The following is a 17,098-nucleotide window of genomic DNA, read 5'->3' on the forward strand; positions in this document are numbered from 1 at the left end:
GGGGCATATGGGAGCGCGCCACCGGTCTTGTGTAGGCACCTGAATCGGCTCTTCAGCAGGCCAAACGTCCTCTCTATCACTCGCCTTGTCCGGCCATGGGCGGCGTTGTAGCGGAGCTGGGCCGGCGTGATGGGGTTGCGGAGAGGTGTGAGCAGCCAAGGCATGTTGGGATAGCCAGCGTCCCCTACATGGGAAGCACATGGACATCGTTAGAAGTGGTGAAGCGGTCGTGCTGGTAGGCTATGCAAAATACAGGACAGACAGACTGTACCCACCAACCAATCAATCAATCAATCAGTGACACTTGTAAAGCGCGCTACATACCCGTAGGGTCTCAAGGCGCTTGGGGGGGGGGGGTGCCGCTACTGCTCGAACAGCCAGGTCTTCAGCTTCTTCCTGAAGGAGAGGTGGTCTTGGGTCAGGCGCAGGACGGACGGGAGGGAGTTCCAGGTCTTGGCGGCCAGGTAGGAGAAGGACCTTCCTCCTGTAGTCGCTCTTCGGATGCGGGGGACGGCGGCGAGGGCGTGGTTGGCTGATCGGAGGTGGCGTTTGGGAGCGTAGAAGTTGACTCGGCTGTTGAGGTAGCTCGGGCCTTGGTCGTGTAGGGCTTTGTGTGCGTGGGTGAGGAGGCGGAAGGTGATTCTCTTGTTGATGGGGAGCCAGTGAAGGTCTCTCAGATGTCCGGAGATGTGGCTGGATCGTGGGATGTCGAGGATGAGTCTGGCTGAGGTGTTTTGGATCCGCTGGAGTCTCTTCTGGAGCTTGGCGGTGGTCCCGGCGTAGAGGGCGTTGCCGTAGTCCAGTCGGCTGGTGACGAGGGCCTGGGTGACGGTCTTCCTGGTCTCTGTGGGGATCCACCAGAAGATCTTTCGTAGCATGCGTAGGATGTTGAAGTCGAACAACACATGCTCGTTCGTTGCGCAGCTGCATCATCATTTCAGGCATCCTGCTACGCCTCATGATGTAGGCATCGTGTGCTGATCCTGGAAAACGAGCACAGACATGTGAAATCACCATGTTGGACTGACACACCACAAGGGCATTGATGGAGTGGTAGTGCTTTCGATTGCGGTACGCCACCTCCCGTGCGTGTGGTGGTACCAAAGCTACATGTGTCCCATCTATGGACCCAATGACATGGGGCATCCCTCCCAGGGCATAGAATCCACGCTTGACCGCAGTCATCTGTTCAGGGGTTGGGAACTTGATGAACTCATCCAGGTGAATCAACATGGCCTCTAAGAAATCATGCAGCACACGGCAGAACATGCTCTGGGACATGCCACCAACATGAGCTATGGTATTTTGAAAGGTACCCGTGGCAAGAAAATGTAGGGCAGCCATTACCTTCAGCTGGGGTGTCAGTGCCGTAGGATACCTGTGCTGCGGTTGCAGGTGTGGTGCCAGTCTCGCCGTCAACTCCAGAATCAACGGTTGGGTGAAGCGGTAGAGCCGGATGCTGTCATTCTCCTGCAAGGCAGCCAAGTCCGGAATTGGTCGGGCAAGAGGCGGCGCTCTGCAGTAATTTGGAAGTGACAAGGAAGAGTGAGTGCACTACGACAACAAATCATATGTACTGAGCACATGTTAATCTGTCAATACACATATGCTACATAGGGAGTCAGGTATGTGCTACATGCCCAGGACACGTATGGATGCAAGGTGACACTCCTACCAAGACCCAGCTACACACGGAGATTGAGAACCTCCCCATGCCACGCCATGGGAATATCTGTGTCCCAGTGCAAGTGAACAGCCAGACGCAAGACAGGAGTGACATACGCCCACACATCAGCAGCAGTAGGATGCCGATTGCAGAGACTGGTAGCGGAACACTGGAGCCACAGGTCACATGACATTACACTAGGACAGCCCACACACCTTGCCATGAAGGTGCACATGTCATGACTCACCACACATTCCTTGTGAGGATGCTGACATGTCCTTGTCACGCTACTCCGTGTCCCATGCATACATGTGCACCTCACATCCGATACCACATGTGGCATGGTGTGCGGAACAGTGTGCAATGACAATCTACACACAGACACATGTTGGTTGCTGCAACGGCTGCAGCTGTTGAGTGTGCTCCAACATCAACCTGATGAGAAGCACCCACACATACATGACATAGTCACATTGTGCACCGTGGGTAGTGACAAGTCAGGTGTGATAACCCCTGTACCGGGCATCAGGGGACACTTCCGTGTGTTGGTGTCCGTGCCATGCCAGTGACGCTCACCCAAAGTGTGCAGTATGACATGCACACATGTCAAAGGAGTCAAGGCCATGCCTGGCACACATTGCACCATCACACAGTACATCTGTAGACATCTCATCATACATCTGGTGCCTTCTCCACTCAGGAGTAATGTTCCACATCACAGGCCGTCACACCTGTGCCCCACACATGTAGTAATGCCCAGACGATGCCTTGATGTCAATTAATGGACAAGTATGTCCATTCATGGACAAGTATGTCCATCCATGGACAAGTATGTCCATCCATGGACAAGTATGTTCATCCATGGACAAGTATGTCCGCCCTATCCCTACCTGTGTGCCGCCTGTCACCACTGTGATGTGTGAAAACCGCTGTACTGCTGCGTAGAGGGCCTGTGTACGTTCCCATATCACTATGGGAGTGCTGCCGTATGTGTACCCATCGTGATGGCGAGCGTACAGGCATTTGTACGGTCCGTACCACTACGAGTATGCATACGCAAGAACACCCATAGTGGTAGGGCCGTACACGCGCCTGTACGCTCCCTATCACTCTGGGTGTCCTCGCGTATGCGTACACGTAGTGATACGGGCCGTACACGCGCCTGTACGCTCCCTATCACTCTGGATGTCCTCGCGTATGCGTACACGTAGTGGTACGGGCCGTACACGCGCCTGTACGCTCCCTATCACTCTGGGTGTCCTCGCGTATGCGTACACGTAGTGGTACGGGCCGTACACACGCATGTACGCTCACTATCACTACGAGTACGCATACGCCAGGACACCCATAGTGATAGGGAGCGTACATGCGGGCGTACGTTCACTATCACTATGGGTGTTCTTGCGTATGCGTACTCGTAGTGGTACGGGCCGTACACACGCATGTACGCTCACTATCACTACGAGTACGCATACGCGGGGAGACCCATGGTGATAGTGAGCGTACATGCGTGTGTACGGCCCGTACCACTACGAGTACGCATACGCAAGAACACCCATAGTGGTAGGTCCGTACGCCCGCATGTACGCTCCCTATCACTATGGGTGTCCTGGCGTATGCGTACTCGTAGTGATAGTGAGCGTACATGCGTGTGTACGGCCCGTACCACTACGAGTACGCATACGCAAGAACACCAATAGTGGTAGGTCCGTACGCCCGCATGTACGCTCCCTATCACTATGGGTGTCCTGGCGTATGCGTACTCGTAGTGATAGTGAGCGTACATGCGTGTGTACGGCCCGTACCACTACGAGTACGCATACGCAAGAACACCCATAGTGATAGTGAACGTAGGCACGCGTGTACGGGCCGTTGCAATGCATTTGGGGTGCCCTAGGGCCCCGAAACGCACCGTACCTGTGTGTGACGCTCCAAATTACATTGGGGACACATGAGGGACAAGTATTAAGGCCTACATGCATGCTGGTTGTCATGGAGACCAAGTTCAAATTTCGAAATTGTTCTGGAAGGTGCACAGCAGAAGTCAGTTGGTATTCTTCTACTTTGTTGCAATGTGTTTGTGGGGCTGACATCATGCAGGAGAATGAAACCGATAGAGAACCCACAGACTGCTAGGTTTGAAGGGATTGGAGGAAACATAGGATGCAAATGTGAGTGACCAATCACTCTGTACCCCTGTGCATGAGATGGGCCAGCAAGGCAGATATAAGGCAGCCAGGTCCCATGAGGGAGCACTTGCCTGCACATCTCTGTATTCCACGACCCAGCTGCTGCTACTGATTCCCTGGAACCATGTCAAGGGCTGTGGAGAGGTCACAGCCATTCACCCTGGAGGAGAACATGGCTTTGGTGGATGTGATCCTCCCACAGTACCCCATGCTGTATGGGCGACCAGGTTATCAGGTGAGTGCAGTGTCCACTGGCACAGACTGTGCCCCTTTTTCGTGACTGTGACTTCTGGCATTGTGTCCAGGTGTAACACACATGCTATGTACTGTAGGGGGGGTCCCGGGGGGGGAATGCCTGATGTCTCCCAGCAGAGCCCAGAGACAGGAGGGGTGGGTGCCTATCACTCCCAGCAGTGCCCAGAGACAGGAGGGGTGTGTGCAGAGTCCTCCCAGCAGTGCCCAGAGACAGGAGGGGTGTGTGCAGAGTCCTCCCAGCAGTGCCCTGAGACAGGAGGGGTGGGTGTGATGCACAGTGTGAGCCTGGATCATTGATCGTGTAGTTGCTCTCATTCCACCTGTGTCCTTTCAATGGCACGTACTGATTTTGGCCTTCCCCCACAGGATCATGTCCCTATGACAAAGTTGCAATGCGTTGGATGCACACTATGCCTTGTTGTAAACAGCAAATGTGTTCTAATCTGTGTCCCCGTGACATGTGCAAGGTGTATTGATGTAGTGTCACTTGTTCATCCTCACAGGTAGACGCCTCTGCCAAGGAGCAGATATGGCTGGACGCCGTCAGCGCCGTGAGGAGTGCGGATGGTCGGAGGCGGCACCTGTCCCAGGTGAGGAAACGCTGGCAGGATATCCGGTGCTGGACGCGGAGGATCGCACGGGTCATGCTGGGGGACTCACCTGAGAGCCACAAGAACCGCGGGCGCCGCCGCCTCTCCCACATCCAGAAACGTGTGCTGGCGGTGGTCTTTCCTGACTTGGACAGGCGTCTACAGGAGATGCAGCAGCCAGAAAGGGGTAGGTACATGTGTGTGTTTGTTGTGTTTCACCAGCATTTGTATGTGCACTGTTCCATGGATACACTTCCAGGGTTTATGGTGCTGTGCAGATCATGTTCCCCACAGTATTGCAGTGTTCTCCTGCCTCCCTTCCCCTCCTTGCAATGTGTTCCCTGGTCTGTGTGTAGTCACTCCATCACAAGGTTATGTAGCCTGACACCTTCTCCAAGTGTACAATGCCTGCAGCATCATGTGTGGGGGTGGTGTGTAACAGGTTGTGTGACCTTGCCTGTGCCCTGTCCAGTTCTGGAATTGTGGGTTCCATGTCAGTTGGCACTAATGCTGAGTCCAGACATGGGAGTTAATCTCTCGAGTGCCAGGCCTTCCAGCAGGCATGTCCCATGTGGTGGCCTGTGACATGATGTGCATGATTGTGCGTTAGGCCTAGTGCAGGGATGTTAGCGTGTGTCGCAGTCATTCCCATTCAGGAGCATGGAGTTGTGTGGCCACTACTGTCCCCAGGGGCATTTTTTCCTAGGTATCATGTGTGTAAGCCGAGAATGTCGACAATCTCTGTGTCTACAGCATAGGTTGTGCTCTGTGCCATTGTCCCCTGGCAACATGTATATTGACGTGAGATGTATTACAAGTGTCCACTGTACAGCCTGACCTGATTTTCCTATTACATTCTCACGGTGGCCATTGCCTTTGTGTCTTGTTGCAATCATCTGATGCTGCCCATTTGTACATGATAATTTGCACTGCCGCACCTTGGGTAGTTTGTGTGCAATATAGAAGTTTAGCATCCCATGTGTATTTCACCCTGACTAAGAGATGTACGTGCTTCCTGTGTCTCCATTGATTTGTCTCATGTAGGGGGTGGGTGGTGCGGGCATGTCCGACATGTCAAGACCTGATATCTCCTTGCTAGGACTGGCCAGTGTGTGATGTTTGCCTGGACATACACTCAAGGTGCAGTGTGCCAGTCAGGGTGGGCATGTTCTCAGTATTGCCTATGCTGCATGTGCCTCTAGTTCCTGGATTTTGTCCCTGCTCATCCCAATTTCCTGCCACGCTGTGTGGTGCAGATGCAGTGCTGGATTGTCCCCAGGGCCATGCTCCTCAGTCAAAATTCCATATCTTCTCATTTGCTATTGTGTCATGCTCTCCATGGATTTTCAATGGCATGGTGGGTCAAAAAACTGTGTCTTGCATGCCCTACATATGTACCTTGTGATGTAGATGTAACTCTTCCTTTGTTTCAGGCTATGCACTGTAACCTACGTAGATTTGACTCATGTGACATATGTATACAGGTGTATGATAACTTCCTGTCTCTTCACCCTGTCCACAGCATCGTCGGGGGACACGGAGGGAGACATGGACACAGACGGCGCGGAGGGACCGAGCACCAGTGCCAGCGGTGACATCAGGGCTGGCACTTCGAGTGGGACAGAGGCGGTGGAGAGTGACCCCGGGGACCTGTCGACTGGCACAACAGACTATGAAGCTGACGGGTCCGAGGATGATCACTCCGAGTGGGCGGTGGCTGCACCACCATCTGACAGCAGCCCTACATCTGGCACCGCCCCCTCCATTGGCATCAGCCGCCTCCCACTTGCTCGTGTCCCTTCCCTACGTGCCCGGTCCCCACATGTCTCCTTCCTGCCAGGCACCGCACCCCCTGCCCCTGTCTCCACTGCTGCCGCCAAGGCTGAGTCTGTGGACATCCAGCGGCAGTTGCAGATTGGTCAGACTGCGATCCTTAATGTCCTCCATGGCCACAGCCAGGTCCTCAACAACATGGAGGCATACTTGGAGGGCATTCATTCATCGCAGGCTGACCAACGCAACTTGCTGAGGTCCATAGACTCCACACTGACTGCAGCAGTGGGTCTCCTGCAGCGCTACGTCCCACCCCCTACCCCTGCTCCTTCCACAATTCCCACTCCCATGCCTGTCCCACATACACCCAGACGTAAGCATGCACCCACCACAACAGACACAGGCACCACACCAGCAGGGAAGGTCCGCCGCACACCTCCTGACACGCACACACAGGGTGCAGTAGGCACACCCACTGGGTCGGGGGGCAAACGTGTGACACGCAGCCAGAGTGGGAGTCCGCATTCCACCCAATCCACTCCCTCCAAATCCCCTCCCCTCAGCTCTCCTGGCCACATCTCCCCCAAAGACTCCTTCATGGCCGCTCTGTCCCTGAGCCCCACAGTGACGCCACCACGCTAGCGGTCAAGGAAGTCCTCGGTCAGGGTGGTTGAGTCCCCCCCCGTCCACACCCTCCCCCAGTGGCGCTGCGACCCATCCCTCTGACCCCCCCCCCTCCTTGGGGCCTGTGGTTCCTTCGGGTGCAGGGGAGTCCCTGGAGGACCTTGCTAAGGTGTGCAGCGAGATCCTGGCCTCCGCCTTTGGCCCTGCCCCACCCCCTGTGGTGGAGTCCTCCATCCCTGCACCCACGACGCCTACCCTTCACCCTCCTGTCCCTGCGGTGCCTGTTTCTTCCCCCCCACATGATGCCCTCACCCCTGTGGAAGACGATGGATTGTAACTGTGCATGCAAGCTAGGGGACACACATCCCACTGTGTCCCCCATCCAGCTGGGACTCCTGGACTGCCCTATGGCCTTTGTTAAAATTGGACTTACGTCATACTAGTTTTTTGCTCATGCTGAATAAAGCTATTTATTTTTGCCCTTGGAACACTCCTGCATTGCTGGCATTGCTGTTGGTGGGGCTGCTACATGGTTGTGGGTGTTGGTCATGTGTTGGGTGTGTGGGAAATGTAGTAGTGTGCTGCTCATAGGGGGGACCCTGGGATCTGTGTGCCATCACACGGTGTTAGCTACCTTTCTCCATTCATGTAAGCAGTTGCTGCATGTTGCAATTGTCTCAAGGTGTATTCCTTCCTCTGTGTACCCAGACTTCTTCCCTGCAGGGTGTCCCCTGACTTTGGCACAGAGCTGTGTGTCCATTAGCTGGGTGTGTGACCTAGTCCTTCACCTTTGCACATGCATGCTGAGCGATGTCTCCACCTGCATCATTCGTGGCATCCTTGGTAGTCATTGTACTTGTGTATGTGGCCTATTGACATGACTTCATGTGTACATGTTTTCTTTTCTGCGCTATGCATGCGTATACTCCCAGCCTCGAACACATGTGGTACATGTACTGCTGGGTCTTTGTGCACCTGACTGACATTTGTGGGCATGGTATCTGTGACTACTCCACCCTTTGCGTTCCATGGGCACTGCTGGGAGTGATGGGCCCCCACCCCTCCTGTCTCAGGGCACTGCTGGGAGGACTCTGCACTCACCCCTCCTGTGACTGGGCACTGCTGGGAGGACTCTGCACACACCCCTCTTATGACTGGGCACTGCTGGGAGGACTCTGCACCCACCCCTCCTGTGTCAGGGCACTGCTGGGAGGACTAGGCACCCACCTCTCCTGTCTCTGGGCACTGCTGGGAGTGATAGGCACCCACCCCTCCTGTCTCTGGGCACTGCTGGGAGTGATAGGCACCCACCCCTCCTGTCTCTGGGCACTGCTGGGAGTGATAGGCAGCCACCCCTCCTGTCTCTGGGCACTGCTGGGAGGACTCTGCACACACCCCTCCTGTCTCAGGGCACTGCTGGGAGGACTCTGCACCCACCTCTCCAATTTCACAATATGTACGCTCATGACATACACGGATGTGGATACGCTCCATGCATTCGAGGTGGGGGTACATGTCTTACTTACATTGTTGGGGTGGGGCTACGCTCCATGCATTCGAGGTGAGGGTACGTGTCTTACTTACACTGTTGGGGTGGGGCTACGCTCCATGCATTCGAGGTGAGGGTACGTGTCTTACTTACACTGTTGGGGTGGGGGTACGCTCCATACATACGCGGGTGGGGGGTACGAGTCGTACTTACACTGTTGGGGTGGGGGTACGCTCCATACGTACGCGGGTGGGTACGGGTCGTACTTACACTGTTGGGGTACGCTCCATACGTACGCGGGTGTGGGTACGGGTCGTACTTACACTGTTGGGGTGGGGGTACGCTCCATACGTACGCGGGTGGGTACGGGTCGTACTTACACTGTTGGGGTGGGGGTACGCTCCATACGTATGCGGGTGGGTTCCTGGTCGTACTTACACTGTTGGGGTGGGGGTAGGCTCCATACGTACGCGGGTGTGGGTACGGGTCGTACTTACACTGTTGGGGTGGGGGTACGCTCCATACGTACGCGGGTGGGTACGGGTCGTACTTACACTGTTGGGGTGGGGGTACGCTCCATACGTACGCGGGTGTGGGTACGGGTCGTACTTACACTGTTGGGGTGGGGGTACGCTCCATACGTACGCGGGTGGGTATGGGTCGTACTTACACTGTTGGGGTGGGGGTACGCTCCATACGTACGCGGGTGTGGGTACGGGTCGTACTTACACTGTTGGGGTGGGGGTACGCTCCATACGTACGCGGGTGGGTAGGGGTCGTACTTACACTGTTGGGGTGGGGGTACGCTCCATTCGTACGTGGGTGTGGGTACGGGTCGTACTTACACTGTTGGGGTGGGGGTACGCTCCATACGTACACGGGTGGGTACGGGTCGTACTTACACTGTTGGGGTGGGGGTACGCTCCATGCATACGGGGTGGGGGTAGGGTCCGTACGTATCCGTCCCCACACTGTGTGATGCTTGTGCGGGCCGTACCCAAGCCTTTGCCACGTGGGTACGAGCCGTCCCGCCATTGTTGGGGTGACGTGGGTGTGGGCGTGGTTCAACTCGTACCCACGCTGTTCAGGCGTGGGTACGGGACGTACCTGTCTGGTTGTGTTGCCTGTTCGCGTCGTGACGGACTTCCGTTGTGGCGGTCGCTGGATTATCTGGACACGCCCTCACCCCCTCGTAGTGACGAGGGCATGGGAGTCAGGTATGTCCAGGGCATGTGTGCTGTGTGACTTTGGTGGAGGGTTTGTGGCCTGCCCTGGTCCTGCCACCCCCACCCCACCCCACTTTCCCCCCTCCCTTAGTTGTTCTGACCTTCTGCGGCGTCTGCGTCCGAACCTGTAGAGGAGGTCGATTGCTATGAGGGCCGGGATGACTCGTAGGTTCGGGTCCATGTCTGTCCGTCGCGTACTGGTCCTCCTTGTTCGCGTCGTCCTGTCGCGTACTGGTCCTCCTTGTTCGCGTCGTCCTGTCTGTCCGTCGCGTACTGGTCCTCCTTGTTCGCGTCGTCCTGTCTGTCCGTCGCGTACTGGTGGTCCTTGTTCGCGTCGTCCTGATTTCCCAGCAGTTTTTGGCTGCCGGAAAATATTCACCGTGCGGGATGACGTCGGTGCGAATCGTAATTTCTGGTTCGTGAATGGCAGGCTGCGTGCGTCCCGACGTCAGGTCGGCGCTTTCCCGGTTCGCATTTGTATGTTTATTTTGTTCGGTCAGGGTTTTTTACGATTCGTACGGAAATGGTGTTCCCGTGCGAATCGTAATTCCATGTTGGTAGATTTTGACGACCGGGTACGCGTCGGACGGAGAATATGCTCCGTCCGACGGTTCGTACCCGGTTTTTACAGGATCGTGATTGGCACCTAGATGTCCAAGCCTAACTAAACCTGGTTGGTTCAATCATGCTTGTTCCCTAGCCCATAAATGTCTTTAGTCACGTTTAGGGGAATACCCATGTGAAAAGAATACAGTAACTTCAGCTAGAAAAGATTACAAAGTGGCATTAGCAGAAATGGAGGCAGAAAAAGGAACAAAGCCTGGGAAGACCTTGAAATTGCAGGAAAGATGAAGGATAGTAGTGCCTTTTACACTGCGCTGCTACCAAATTCTGCTAAAATGAGTGGAGTAAAACCCCCAAAGCGGGGGGGGGGGGGCAGAAAAAAGAGATAGGTACTCCCTGAGGAGTGTAACAAAACTCCAATTTAGGGCCCCACTGAGTGCTGGTAAACAGGCATCTGAGCCTGCAAAAAATATTAAATCTAAGGCAAGCAGTGGTGGGATAAAAGGAGTAGATCGAGTGAGCCGGTATAATTCACATCCGCTTATGATTGGCGTGAGCATAAAAGCAGCCCCCTCCCAAAGGAGCACAGGGAGTCACAAATAAAACCGAAGGTGAGAGTAACCACTTCTGTGAGGGCTTTCTTTAAAATTCTGCACAAACCTACTACAGGGGGAGAACTAGTAGGGCAGGTGGGTGTCAGCACTACTTAGAAGAGTGATCCTACCAACCTAAAAGGCAATAAATCCAGCTACCCTATTCCCAGCAGTCGGGGGGGGGGGGTGAAGACCTGCACACCACACTCAGGATTTGAAGGATGGGGCAGCACAAAATACCAGGTATCAAGCATTGGCTTAATTAGAAGAAAATGAGGGGGGAAACCTTGGAGAACTATCAGAAGAGGCTGGAGAGAGGGTAAGGAGGATGATTGTGCACTCGCAATGAAAGGGGTAGTGCAAGCCACACCCAGGAAACTACAACATCGGGACACCACTCTCTACAGGGAACCCAATTGAAAGCATGTTCCATTTTCTGGTGGCAGCAGTCAAAAACAACGGGTTTATCACCTGCACAACAAATCAAAGGGAGAGCCAGGGTATGTGAGAAAGCCTGGTAGAAAAAACTGGACCCCTAGCTCTAAGAACACAGGTTCTTGAGGATACAGTGGCAGAATTAAAGGCCTCTGCCACAACAGACAGAGAGGACATAAGGGCGATAGAACTCAGAGGGAGAGACCCAGGATAAACTATTGTCAATAGAAAATGGCTCAAGGAGAAACAACATAAGAATGTGCCGGAGGGGCAGAAGGGGAGTATATTAAGAAGATTACTGTAGCCCTTTTTAAATCAAAGGGTCTATCAAAAGACTCACAGGAGGTCCTCTCCAATGATATCCAACAGGTACACCAGGATGCTTTTAGGAAATACCCCAGTAGAAGCAAGCCAAGGAAGATCTTGTGAATTTCCTGACATACACCATAAAAGAGCAGATTTTGGTCAAAGCAAAGCAGAAATCCCTGCAAGGATGTGAGTTAGTAATAAATCCATGAGGTACTTTCAAAGGTGTAGAAGAAAGGCTTTATTTGTACAACCACCGACAAAACAGCTCAACAAGTCATCACTCCAACGCCTCCTTTGCCAGAATGCCGATCTCTTACAGAACCATGAGATCTGCATTCTGTCACCAGGACAACTCCAAGCTTCCAACATAAAGCACATATAAAAGCAAATTACAACACATCCCCTTTACATCGAAATAAAGAAAATTAATGAACAGCATCTATGGAGCATATAATACAATTACATAAAAAGGAAAAACAACTTAACTAAATTCTGCACACATTACTAACTCTAAAAACTAATAAATATTAGCACTAACATAAAACATAATTCCCAAATTTAGTACTAATAAACACTAGTACTAATACAACACATAATCCCCAAACTTAGAGGGAAAGGATCTTTGTCTGTTGGACTTTGTAACACCACTATTAATATCATCAGGAACATTGGTGAATCTTTGTCTGTTGGACTTTGCAACACCACCATTAGCAATACCAGGAACGTTGGCTGCACCACACTTCACCCCAACAAACTTAACCAACCTAGACATACTCCATGTACAGCCATTGTCCAAAGTTACAACATTTTTCCTAATATTTGTGATGACAAAAGGACCTGAAAGATTAGATAGTCCTTTATGACAATGTCTCACTTTCTTCACCCAAACCTTATCACCAACATTCCACACCCTCTTCTTCACAGATCTTTTCTCATCATAACGCACCTTGTATTTTCTCTGATACTCCACAAGTCTAGACTTCTTCACAACTTCACTGACACCTTTGCTCTCCCACTTTGGAAGCCAAACAGGGTTTAATTTAGAAGCTGCCAATCTCCCTCTCAATGCCTCAAAAGGAGATTTCTGAGAAATCACATTGGGAGCTGTACGATGCGCCCACCATGTCTCCCTCAACACCTCCCTCAAAGGCACTCTAGTATCCACTGCCATCTGGACGCAACTCTTGACCACCCTGTTCATCCTTTCCGTGAGACCATTCGCTTGCGGAGAATATAACGCAGTCTTTTGATGCACTATGCCCAGACCATCAAGAAAATCATGCATCTCTTGTGACACAAATTGCACCCCATTATCCGTCACCAGAAATTTGGGTACACCTTCTGAAACAAAAACATCCTTCAAGAACTCAATCACTGCCTTAGAATTAACTGTACCCATGCACTTAGTAATCACCCACTTAGAAGTGTAATCCACCAACAGTACCACAAACCTCTCTTGGAAAGGCATCAATTCCAAAGGACCCACAATATCTAATCCCAACTTAGTCCAAACAACATCCGGCACCTCCACCGGCGATAAAGGGACCTGATTAGTCACATGAGACTTGTCGTTGATAGCACACAAATGGCAATCCTTCACCACAGACTCCACCATCTTATCCATCCCTGGCCACCAGTACCTTTCTCTGGCCCTTGCTTTTGTGAGGCTCCTACCAAGATGCCCTTCGTGAGCCAAGTTTACAACTTTATCCCTAAGAACAACTGGCGGAACCAACCTATCTCCTCTCAATAACTTGCTACCACAAAAAGATAAGTCGTCTTTTACACACCAAAATGGTTTCAACACAGGATCCAGACTCTGAAAGTCAGGCCAACCCTTAGTTACAATCCCTTTCAAAAGCACAAAAACCTCGTCTTGAGCAGCACTTGACAACCACTCTTCTTCAGAGAGCGGCCCTTCCATCACCCAATTCACAAACACCGGTTCCTCCCAAACCTCATCTTCACCTACCGGCAACCGAGACAAACAATCAGCTGACTTGTTGTTTAGTCCCGAAATGTAATGAACTCGGAAATTGAATTCCTGTAACCCTTCACTCCACCTCTTAAGTCTAGGAGTTAAGTGATCACCATGATGGCTTGAGTATATCTGAACAAGAGGACGATGATCACACTTTACCTCAAACGGAATCCCCCACAGATAGAACTTAAAATGGTGTATCGCCCAATATACACTCAACGCCTCTCGCTCAATACAGGAATAGTTTACTTCTGCATCCCTAAGAGCCCTAGAAGCAAAAGCCACCACTTTCTCCTCCCCATTTTCCACCTGCGAAAGCACTGCTCCCAAACCTTTAAGACTGGCATCAGTTGTCAAAATGGTTTTCAATCTTACGTCAAAATGACCCAAAGTCGGCATTGCTCCAATCTCAGACTTAATCAATTCAAAAGCTTTGCCACATTCCGGTGTCCAATCAAAGTGTGCACCCTTTCTCAACAGCATCCTGATCGGTTCAACTACACTGGCAAACCCCCTCACAAACTTGGAGCAAAACTCCGCCATCCCAAGGAAAGATCTGACCTGCTCTTTATTTCCTGGAGCAGGAGCTTCCATAATACTCTCCGCCAACTTAAGCTTTGGCTGTATCCCATCACCAGAAATGACATGGCCTAGATACGTTACGGACTTTAATCCTACCTTACATTTATCTTTTTTAAGGGTGAGTCCTCTCTCTCTCAATTTACACAACACCAATCTCAACACCTTTTCATGCTCACTCTCACATTTCCCATAGACTAGAATGTCGTCTTGAAAAAATAAGACATTTGGAATATCTCCTAACACCATCTTCATAATTCTCTGGAAACAGGCTGCTGCCGAAGCCAACCCAAAAGGCATTCGTAGGAACCGGTAAGCCCCCAAGGGTGTAACAAACGATGTTAGGTGTCTTGAGCTCTCGTGAAGTTTGATCTGATGGTATGCAGACGACAAATCCAACACACTGAAAATTCTAGCCCCCTTCAACAAACTGATACACTCCGAAATGTTTGGCAAAGGTTGTCGATCCACCCAGATCCATTCATTTAATCCGCGCAAGTCCACACACATCCTCACTGAAACCCCCCCATCCTTGGGCGCTAAAACTACTGGAGATAACCACTCAGAAGCCTCAATTTCTTCAATTACTTCTAAATCCAACAGTCTCTTCAATTCTAGTTTCAACGTCTCAATCATCAGATAGGGTATCCTGCGTACCTTATGTACACAAGGTTTGGCCCCATTCTTTAAAATGATTCGATGCTCAAAACCACTTAAACAACCCAAAACATCAGAAAACACATCTGGAAATTCCTTGACTAACTCCTCATTGACATCCCCTCCATCAATAGCTGAAACTTTCATACATGCACATTCACACAACTCACCCATCAACATAACCTGGTTCCTTGGGTTGGTGGCATTGGGATTCAAAATTATCCCCAAATCACGTTGATGCCTCCACCCAAGAAGATTGTCACCCCTGACAGCAATATACACCTTTCCAGTTACTTCTTTCTGCTTAAATATGATCTTAGCAGTTGTATATCCTAGAATATCTACTCGGGAACCCCCATAGCTAAAAGGAGCAATATCCGGAAGCTGTAGCTTCACGTTCTCCAACCCAACCACTTCATCCCAAATCTTATTTCCTATTAAGGTGAATGGCGAACCAGAGTCTGCCATGACAGTGAATTTATCGTTATTGATAGTAATATCACAAAAAGGCATAAAGACTTTTCCAGAATCCACTCCCTCTTCTGTTGCTGAAAGATTGGATATGACAAGTGTACGAATTGTGTCAGGTGATTTCTCAACATTGTGGTTCTTTTTAGCAGACTTGCAAACCCTGGCATAATGTCCTTTAACCCCACAATTCAAACAAATTGCGTCTTTAGCATAACAGTTGGGAAAACTTGAGGAATGAGAAAAACTCCCACACCTAAAACAACGTACTCTCTTAACATCAACATCACCTTTCTCACGCTCAAAAATTCGTTGTTGACGAGGATCACGCTCGCTACGTGCTTGAGAATCCTTGTCCTTATTATTTGTGAAGCGTGATTGAGTACTTCGCCACGCACTTTTATTCTTTGCTCCCAACGACACTTTAGCAATCTCTTCTGAAAAATCATTCTCATCATCACACTCAGACATGGAGTGAACATTAGTCTTATCTTTCTTCGCGTTCTCTCCAAGAGATGGGTTACTGTCTACTTGGTCCTTCCTAATCTCTTTCACCCAAGAGGAAGTGTTTTCTATTCCTTCTACTATTGCAACAGCTTCAGTCAATGAGGGATTTTTAGAAAGTAACTTCCCTTGCACCCTTGAACTATTGGTGCATCTTACAAGCTGGTCTCTCACCAATGAATCTGATAAATCAGCAAAATCACATGTGCGTGCCAATGTTTTCAAAGCAGCAACGTACGTGCCAACCCTTTCTGTAGGACCTTGGACCCTTGTAAAGAATCTGTGACGCTCTAAAACAACATTAATACGCGGTCCAAAATATTGTTCCAGCATCAACATAGACATTTCATACACGTCTGATGGTTGGAGTTGTCCTGGTGACAGAATGCCGATCTCTTACAGAACCATGAGATCTGCATTCTGTCACCAGGACAACTCCAAGCTTCCAACATAAAGCACATATAAAAGCAAATTACAACACATCCCCTTTACATCGAAATAAAGAAAATTAATGAACAGCATCTATGGAGCATATAATACAATTACATAAAAAGGAAAAACAACTTAACTAAATTCTGCACACATTACTAACTCTAAAAACTAATAAATATTAGCACTAACATAAAACATAATTCCCAAATTTAGTACTAATAAACACTAGTACTAATACAACACATAATCCCCAAACTTAGAGGGAAAGGATCTTTGTCTGTTGGACTTTGTAACACCACTATTAATATCATCAGGAACATTGGTGAATCTCTGATGGTTCTCCATCTCCACTGCCAATAGTCAAAGGATCCATGCTGTCATATGTATTTCTTCCCTCAACTCCTAAATTATGTAAAAGTATGGCTTGTTTCCTAAAAGCAGAAAATTTCTCTCCCCCAATAGCCACTAAATATGAATCAAATAGGTTTCTCCATCGTTTCCAGGGAAGGAGAGGTACTCCCTTCTCCGATAAAAATGCTGGGGGTTGTGACATGCTAGTGGAAGCAGCCATAGTCCAAAAGTCTTTCCAAAAATAAATAAATAAATAAATAAATAAAATAAAGGCGATTAAGTCAATGTCTCACCTTTTATTACTTCAATGTCTCACCATTTATTACTTCGCAACCAATTCGGGATGTTCGTGAGGTATCCAAGAGAACGTATTCAAAAGAAAATATAAAACGCGAACTCAGCGTTTCATCCCA

The 17,098-nt window shown here is 50.4% G+C and overlaps 1 protein-coding gene across 1 annotated transcript in view; it reads right to left on the reverse strand.

Moving 5' to 3' along the window:
• The window catches only part of LOC146820871 (uncharacterized), a 589,956-nt gene that overhangs the window by 90,323 nt on the left and 482,535 nt on the right, over window positions 1–17,098 (reverse strand). The gene's annotated exons all lie outside the window — the stretch shown is intronic.

The sequence above is a fragment of the Triturus cristatus genome, chromosome 6, assembly GCF_964204655.1.
Source record: "Triturus cristatus chromosome 6, aTriCri1.1, whole genome shotgun sequence".
In the NCBI taxonomy this organism is placed as follows: Eukaryota; Metazoa; Chordata; class Amphibia; order Caudata; family Salamandridae; genus Triturus; species Triturus cristatus.